This window comes from Austrofundulus limnaeus, unplaced genomic scaffold (assembly GCF_001266775.1).
Source record: "Austrofundulus limnaeus strain Quisiro unplaced genomic scaffold, Austrofundulus_limnaeus-1.0 Scaffold148, whole genome shotgun sequence".
In the NCBI taxonomy this organism is placed as follows: Eukaryota; Metazoa; Chordata; class Actinopteri; order Cyprinodontiformes; family Rivulidae; genus Austrofundulus; species Austrofundulus limnaeus.
Genome location: NW_013952550.1, coordinates 1,030,592 through 1,039,221, shown reverse-complemented (window position 1 = coordinate 1,039,221; position 8,630 = coordinate 1,030,592). Strand labels below are relative to the sequence as shown.

General features: G+C 41.9%; 1 protein-coding gene across 1 annotated transcript in view; it reads left to right on the top strand.

Moving 5' to 3' along the window:
* The window catches only part of znf1035 (zinc finger protein 1035), a 32,725-nt gene that overhangs the window by 6,426 nt on the left and 17,669 nt on the right, over positions 1–8,630 (top strand). The window contains exon 2 of the mRNA XM_014016612.1: positions 8,372–8,427. The gene's annotated coding sequence lies outside the window, so the exon portion shown is untranslated. The remainder of the gene's footprint in view (positions 1–8,371; positions 8,428–8,630) is intronic.

The following is an 8,630-nucleotide window of genomic DNA, read 5'->3' as shown; positions in this document are numbered from 1 at the left end:
GCAGTAACTGGACAGAAGTAAAGTTTTCTACACTCCTAGACACTATAATTGCACAAAAAATAGTTTATAAATGCAAAAAAAGGTGCATTTAGCATGATATGTCTCCTTTCAAATTACTGAGAGAGTTCAGCTGGTGTCTTGGCTTTCCATGCCTTTTTACACCTCCCTTTCTTCATGTGTTCAATACCTTTTCCCTGTGCCATTCCACATTATTACAAATAACTTCCTTTCTGGACATTTATGGTTTGATTTCTTTGTATGAATGGATCACTTGGGTTGTTACCGACATCTGGTGAAAATTTCATGTCATTAGCACCTCTAAGTAATATATTTACTGAGAAAAATGTTGACGTGTTCAATACTTGTTTTACCCGCTGTATGTCAGTGTGTCCTAGGGCAAAACACTGAACCCCCACTGCCTCTGATGTGTGTCCCATCAGTGTATTAATGCGAGCACTTACTCGTAAGCATGCAGCTTTGGTCGTTGGGGGAAAAAAGGAGGAAAAAAAGCCTATGTGGTTTTATTGTCCAGTAGTCTGAGCTTGTGTAACCGTGGGCGGCCAGAATGTCTGAAACCACCGAGATATCTGCTGATTTTAGATGTTTCGTCCAATTCAAGTTATGCGTTCGTCTCCTTCACCTCTCTCTCTCCAGGAAGTTTGCTATAGGAGTTTGTTCTGGCTCGGCTCATTCAATCTACATGTAGAAGTCTGCTGAGGTCTAAACTGTAAGCGTCCGGTACTCTGTTCTACCTGCTAAGAATCACCTCAGGAGTGGTTTTGAAAGCGCAGTTGGAACCAGAAATGCAGACATGGCCAAGGCTGAACCAAGGAGTACTGCATAGAGGGAGAGGGATTCTGAGAGTGTAGAACCTCCAAGAATTTGAATAGAAAGGTGCTATACAAGTACAATCCATTTACCATTGTGTGCAGACATTATGGTTTTAGCACATGGTTTTGTTTTTTCAACATCAATGGTCAGCTGCCTCAAATCTTCCTGTGCACGGATGGCATTCTGTTTCTTTACCTCTTCCAGTAAATCATTATAAAGGAGCAGCTTCTTCTTTGTAACTATAAATTCTCTAAAAGATTCCTCTTGCCAGGAAAAAAAAAGCAAAAGCCTTCAGGGTACTCTTTCAGATTTAACACAGATTTTCAGTTGTCTAATAAATGGAATGTGGGACATTACTGAATTGAAATTCAACTTGCATTAAATTAAATCAAATACAAACTTTTTGGACAAATGGTTAGCTAAACATGACTCGATTCCTCATTTCTTAATTCTACAATCATGCATCTGGGAATTCATTAACTACTTAAATGTGAGATATTTGCAACTTTTTCTATGAAATTAGTCCCTTCGTGCCAGGAATTCCATACTTGTTTGTATTATTTTGCATTTTGGCATATGCTCTCACGTGAATCACCACAGCTATTTTCTTTTCCTCTTTGTCTAATTGCATAAAGTAGTGCTGCACATGTGGCATGTAGAAGTCCAGGTCCTAAAGGCTCATGCTGTGTGATCACAATTCTGTACTGTATTTTTGAGACAAGAAGTGAAATCTTTGTGCTGGACAGTTGGAGCCTTTGGAAGAACCCTGTCTCCTGCAGGCACTGATGATGGAAAGTATCCTGACTGACTGAAATTCAAATGCTAGTAATGCATGTTGCCCACAATTTACTATTAAACATGCAGTGATTTGATAGTGTTGGCACAGCAGTACAGCCTTTCAGAAAGCAAGAAATATACATAAGCATATTGGTGTATGAAGACATTTACGCACGCGCGCCATGATGCAGTTTACTTGGCATCTGAAAATACATTTCCTCAAAGGTATTGTATTTTGAATCTGAAAAGAGCTTCACTGAGTGAGAAGTAGTGTTGAGAGCTCCGCAGACATTTTCACTTTCAGTTTCACCCAGAGCCTGCAGGAGTTATGGGCGGGGTGTGGGGGGTGGGATGTGTGCTCGGTGATGAGGAAGCTCGGCTTGGAGACACAGTCCAGAGGCGTTTCTGGTCCCAAAAGGTGTTTCTTGTCCCTACCTGTCATTTTGCTCCTTAGCATGGCTGCCTAAAAACGCTGCAGGATTTCTCAGATATGCATGAATGAGTCAAAGCAAGGCTTTAGGCATGTTTTTATGAGAGTATAACATTATAACATGAAATAAAACTCAAAAGTTTATTTTACATGATATTGCGCCTTTAACGCTCTGCTGATTAACCAATTTTTGCTTTATACTGTATGTGCAAGAACATTTTTTTTCTATAAGAAATTTGTACTAAAACTTTTTTAGACTCCTTTCTGGAAAGAGGCAGTGAGGGCTTCCAACTCTCTTTCACCGGATGTGGGAGAAGGCATTTACAATCTAATGTCTAGGCTACTAAGCTTTTTTGGCATGCATGGATTGTGGGGCCTAGGAGCAGGGATTCATTGCATGGGGCTTTCCGTCCAGTTTCAGGCATAGGTCTGCTGTGTCTGAGGGGGGAGGTGCAACCTTGATAGGCCACAGCAAACAAAGGGTCTCAGGAACATGATGGAGACTTGGAGGCTAAAGCCAAGAGCCTCGAAGCTGTGTGTCTCTATCATGCACTACCTAAGACATAATTTAGACCATCTGTCCCACCATCACTTGTTTGGAAATTAAGCCAACAGGAGCCTTTTTATAAAAGTAGCCATGTTGTGTTTTTGGAACCAGCATTTGCGCAGTAGGAATGAATGCTTTTAAAGGCTGGTTTTGTACTTTAAGTCGCATGTTTTGCTCATGCTGTTGAGTGACAAAAAATTGCATAACTTCCATCTGTTATCCCCATTGACACCAGTCATAACTCTGTCCTGCCGACCTTGCAGCTCTCACTGTGTGATTGGTCACACAGCACTGCTAGCACCCCTAGCAGTGGAGCAGTACCCAAGCAGCGCATGCTTCTGCATGTCATTTTGCTGAAACTGAGCCGTTCCTTGTTGTTAAATTAGCAAGTTGCACAGCTTTGACAAGCAGCTGGTCTGAACTTGTTAACTTGCAACCGATGTAAAACATAAGTAAAAGCAGAAAACAATGATTTGCAAATTCTTTTCAACTTATATTCAGCTGAAGACACAACAAAGACATATTTTATTTTCAAATGGATTAACTTTATTTTTAGCAAATATTTACTCATGAATTTGATGCCTGCAACACAGTTATAAAGCAGCAGGGACAGGGGCAACAAAAGACTGGGATTATTGAGGACTACTCAATAAAACACCTGTTTGGAACCATAGGTGAACAGGTTAATTGCAAAAAGATGAGTGTTATGGGTTTCAAGGTAGCATCCATCAATGGCTTGGTTGTTCACAAGCACAGATGGGGCAAAGTTCACCACCTTGTGAACAACTGTGTGAGCAAGTAGTCCAACAGTTTAAAGAGGACCTATTAAAGTTAGGCTACATCTTAATCTCAGGTAGTGAGATTTCACCTTTTCAGTTCTGCCTGTTCTGAGCTCTCGTCAGAACGAGCTGTTTATGCATATAAGTTTCAGTTGGCAATGCCCTCCCAATTTTTTGTTTACATTAGCTCCGCCCTCCCAGCACAGCGTTTACGTTAGAACTTCAGAAACATGAAAATAAATGGCTAGTTTAAGCAGATGCACAAAGGTACAACAGCAGTAGACCGGCTGTGCGCAGTGCGGCAACACCAGGCGAGGGCTTGGTAGGGACAGACTAGAGTGTCTGACCGGAGTCAGATGCCTTAACCGGAGAGGCCAACGCACGTCCTTCGCGGCTTCTGAAGCCAGCAAAGAAGAACCGAGGGGCGGTCAAGCTCTGGCCCAGCACCTTGGAGGCTCCAATGAGACGAACGCTCTGGTGCGGGAGTCTCCAGTCCTTCAGCACAATTCCTCCTCGCCGGATCGGTTGACGACAATTTGCTGTGCGGCCACCCCAGGCGACAGACTGGTGTCCGGGGAGGGCGGTGCTCATCTGTCACCGCTTCACGATGCCGTAGGCTGGCATAGTGGAGGGGGGAAAGATGGTCTGTGCACGGACCAGACTAGTGCTGGGCGGTATACCTTTTTGTACCGAATACCGTTTTTTATTTTTGTTATATGAATTTTTTGAATACCAGACATTCTGATTTAAATAGTGGAATGTTTCATCGCGGCCGCCAGTGAACTGTTGTTTCCCGGGGGACATTATTTCTTGCTGCACCGCTATGAGCATGCTAATGGCTGTGTCCAAAACGACAGGCCGGGTCCTCCGGAGGACCCAGACTCCCCGGTCTCGGCGGGCCGGGTCCTTGGTAGACTGGGAAGACCTGAAAAAAAGAGGCTGTGAATTTGGACGGTCTAGCCTCCCCTCCTTACCCCGGCATACGTCTTGTCACCTAGCAACTGTGACGATGCTAAACAAGCAAACTTAAATCAAAATTAGAAAATTATCAATACATTAGCATTATTAATATCACAAAACTATAAAATTAACTTAAAAGTATCATTTGAAGAACTAATTGACCCACTGTAGGTTCATGTTTATTTCGCGTTTTTTATGACGAAAAAATAATATGTAAAAACATGTCTATACAAATGATAAAAGTATTAGAATTACAACCACTAATTTTTTAAAATTTTTATATCACCATATTTTTATTTAAAATGTATTCTTTTCTCTCGCTTCGTCCGCCATTACTAGCATAAAAAAATCTCCTGTCGGGCTGCAATGCATTATGGGATATGCTGGGCTGGGAGGGATCCATCAGACCTGTCCTTCAAATCGGGGAAAAAGGAAGGACGTATTTGTCGGCCGCATCGGAGGAGTCTTCAGTTTTGGTCGTCCTTCGTCGCGGCGCTGTGACGTGACGTATGCGGCCGACAAATTCGGCCTTCGGAGGACCCGTCCTGCCGTTTTGGACACAGCCAATGTTTGGAGCAGCTAGTTGCAGCCGCGGGTGGCGATTCCGCTGCTTATATTGACTGACGTTTAAAAAAACATCCTGTTTTTGCCGTCGCTGAACGTAGTAAACGCATCTTCAGTGACGTGCACAGTTAGATTTAACGCGGTTAGTTAATATGGAGACGTTATGCTGATGGAGACTTAACGTGGTTCTATTGTGAAAAGCCCGCGGGAAGTAGTTCGTAGTGGAGTTAGAATTGACTGGTGTGCAAGGTGAGTCGTGCTGATAAGCTTTAATAAATAACATAAAACAAACCCGATCATAATCTTTTCTTAAACCTCCTCCTTCACGACTGGACCAAAATGAGTAATTACTGTCTCCAACCACCAGTCAGAGAAGAACAGACACAGAGAAAAGAAACAGCGACACAGACAGAGGTACAGTAAAAGAAAAAAGTCAATAAGCAGGGTTTGTACATTTTATTATCAGCTGAGCTGTGATGAAAAGAAAAAATACCATCAAATACCGTGAAATGGGTGAAAATGTTGAAAATGCCGTGATATAAAATTTTGATCATATCGCCCAGCTCAAGACCAGACCATCTTTTCCCATTCACTACGCTGCTTCCCCAGGCCGGCGTAGTGGAGGGGGAAAGGCAAAGCTGCTCACCTCTTTGGTCGTGATTCATGACCACGGCACACTCTATTGTTTAACATTAGTTTGTACATAAAGACAAATCATGTTCATACCGAATAGCAACACTAAACGCACAACATGTCACTTGCCGCCATTATCTGCAGATTTGTGAGGAAGAGAGGGACAGACTTTTCCTGCAGCTGAAAGTCCTTAAAGCTTATTCTGTTGTGTACTGGTAGAAGTCTTAAAAGGAGTCAATCGTGAAATTCGACAAGGCCGAAAACAAGCATTGTTTGCCCGTGACCTTTGATCCCTCAGGTGGCACTGCATTAAATATCAACATCATCCTCTAATGGATATTACCACATGTGCTAAGTACCATTGTCAGTGAACACTATTCATTGCTACATTCAAGTGCAATTTAAAACTCCATAGACCGCTTCTCTGGGCTTCAGCTCATCAGAAATGTGGAAAGTATCCTGTGGTTTGACAAGTCCACATTTCAAATTGTTTTTGGAAATCATGGACATTGTGTTGTTCGTGCCAATGAGGAACAGCACTGTCCAGGTTATCAGCACAAAATTAAAAAGCTAACATCTCTGATGGTATGGGGGTGTGTTAAGGCTGGATTATACTTCGCGTCTTGTTCCCCCTGCTGAGTGACCAAAAATTGCGCAACTTCTGTCTGCTCTCCTGCTGCTATCCCCCCAGTGACAGCCGTCTTGTGCATTGCCCCCAGTCAGAACTGTGAGATGCAGATTTTGCGGCTCGGAGTTTGTGATTGGTTTGAACTTCATGGGTGTGTTTGTTCATGTGGAACACCTCAGTGCTCCAGCAGCACTGAGGAGCAGGTCTCTGATCAGCTCTGCCTTCTGCAGCTTATTTTGTTTTAAAAAAACATTCTGAAGCTAGTTGTTAAGAGCAAGAAAAGCAGTTGATTTGATCCCTCCCATTGAACGTGAGCACGTAGCTGATTTTCAGATTTTCACATCTTTTTTTTTTTTTTTCTTCCATCACCACCGTTTAAAAAAAATAAGTTTTTCTACCATGGACTCTCCTTCACCCAACACAACACTGATAATTGAGTGATAAAAAAAACACTATCCAGCCATCTTTATTGCTGTTTATGTACTTATATGAGCTGTGGAACGGCAGAGGGAGGATCTATGATTTTTTATAGCCTGCCGTGTCTTCAGCTCGTTTATGCTCGATCAGGAAAAAGACATCCAAAATTACGCAAGCTCCAACCCGCTGTCTCACGTCTTACTGAAGTATGATCCAATCTTTAGTGTCCATGGCATGAGTAACTTCCACATCTGTGAAGGCACCATTAATGCTGAAAGGTACATACAGTTTTGGAGCAATGCTGCCATCCAAGCCACATCATTTTCAGGGACATCCTTGCTTATTTCAGCAAGACAATGCCATATTCTGCACAAGTGAAACAATGACTTTGTTGTAAAAGAGTGAGGGTACTAGACTGGCCTGCCTGCAGTCCAGACGTGTCTTCCATGGAAAATGTGTGATGCATTATGAAGTGCAAAATTCGACAATGGAGACCCCATACTGTTGAGTAACTGAAGTTGTTGTATCAAGCAAGAATGGGAAAGAATTCCACCTATTCCACCAATTCCAAAAAGCGAGTATGTTTCAGGCTTTAGTCATTTCCCTGCTCTTCAGTAAGTCTAAGTAATGCAGAAGCCTGTCAATCACTCATTCATTTAAATCAGGTGTGCCAAAGCAGGGAAAACAAGTAAGGCCTGCGTCACACGGAAAGATAATCATCCCGATTTTTGCCCTTCCGACAATCTTAAGTCCAGATTATCGTGATGGCTCTAAAGATAATCATAGCAGATATTCCCGCCGTGGGTGGTGAGTTAAGAGTGATCTAGTCTGCTCGGAAGGACATCAGGACCGCTCCAACCTCAAATTGGGGATATTCAACATGTTTGATTTTTTTTGGTCCGATATCACAGTGTGTAGTGTTCACCCGAGCTCTCAGCCTGTGAATGAGACGTGTAGCCAATCAGAAAGTGAGGTGGCGTAAACACAGAGGGGATTCCAAAATGCAGAAGACAAAAAAACTGTCATGACTCACCAGAAAGTCTGCTGGATGTTAAAAGTCCTATGGAATTGTTCTTCCTCCGGTAAAAATAGTCCACAAACAATTAACATTGTTTCTTGTCGCAAATATTTATTTACTCTGAACTCACGTCTCTCTGGAGGTCACATGAGATTTTTCCTTGGACATCTGAATTCTCGCGAGATTTCAGGAAGTCTCGCTTGATTTAATATCTGACATCTGAATGTTCATGAATGAAATATATTTTCGTGTGTGGTGGTTGTCTGTTGCCGTGTGACTGTACACCACACACTGTAGGACCAGACCTGTTATATCCATGATTTTTTTTATCCTCACGTGTGGTCAGTCTTTGAAAATTGGCCAACTTTTAAAATCTTGTAGTGTGACTCAGCCTTAAACATGCAGAATAGCGGTCCTTGAGGACCAGGATTGAGAATCACTGGTTTAGAGCTTGGTTTTCACGCTCCAGTTTTGAATGAATGGAAAGTCAACCATCTAACTCTGTGGAATGTGTGTGTTTATTTGTTTGTTTGTTTGTTATTTTTATTGGGTTTTTTTGTTTTGTTTTAACTGAATTTGAATTTAAAGAATTTTATATATTGACATGACTAGATCAACTTGATCTTAGTGTCATATATCAAATAAACATAGAAGACCTGATTTTTTTTTAATTGGCCTATGAATTTTACTCATTATGTTCATGGTATTTTTGTACTGTAAAATCAATGAAGTTGTATTTTGTTTTGTGTCAAGCTACAGTAATAAAAATCTCACTTCCCTTTTACAGATGACCAGATTGGACATCTTCAAGATTTTGATGACAGAAGACACCTTTACCATCAGGTACAAAAGTTTTCTTTCTTTCTCCTTTTTTTAGGGGATGCTTGTGGAGGCAAGCTTCTACTTCATAGAAGTAAAAGTGATTTGTTTTGGTTTAATGGTGTTTATTCCCACATAATATACACTCACCGGCCATTTTATTAGGTACACCTGTCCAACTGCTCGTTAACACTTAATTTCTAATCAGCCAATCACATGGCGGCAAC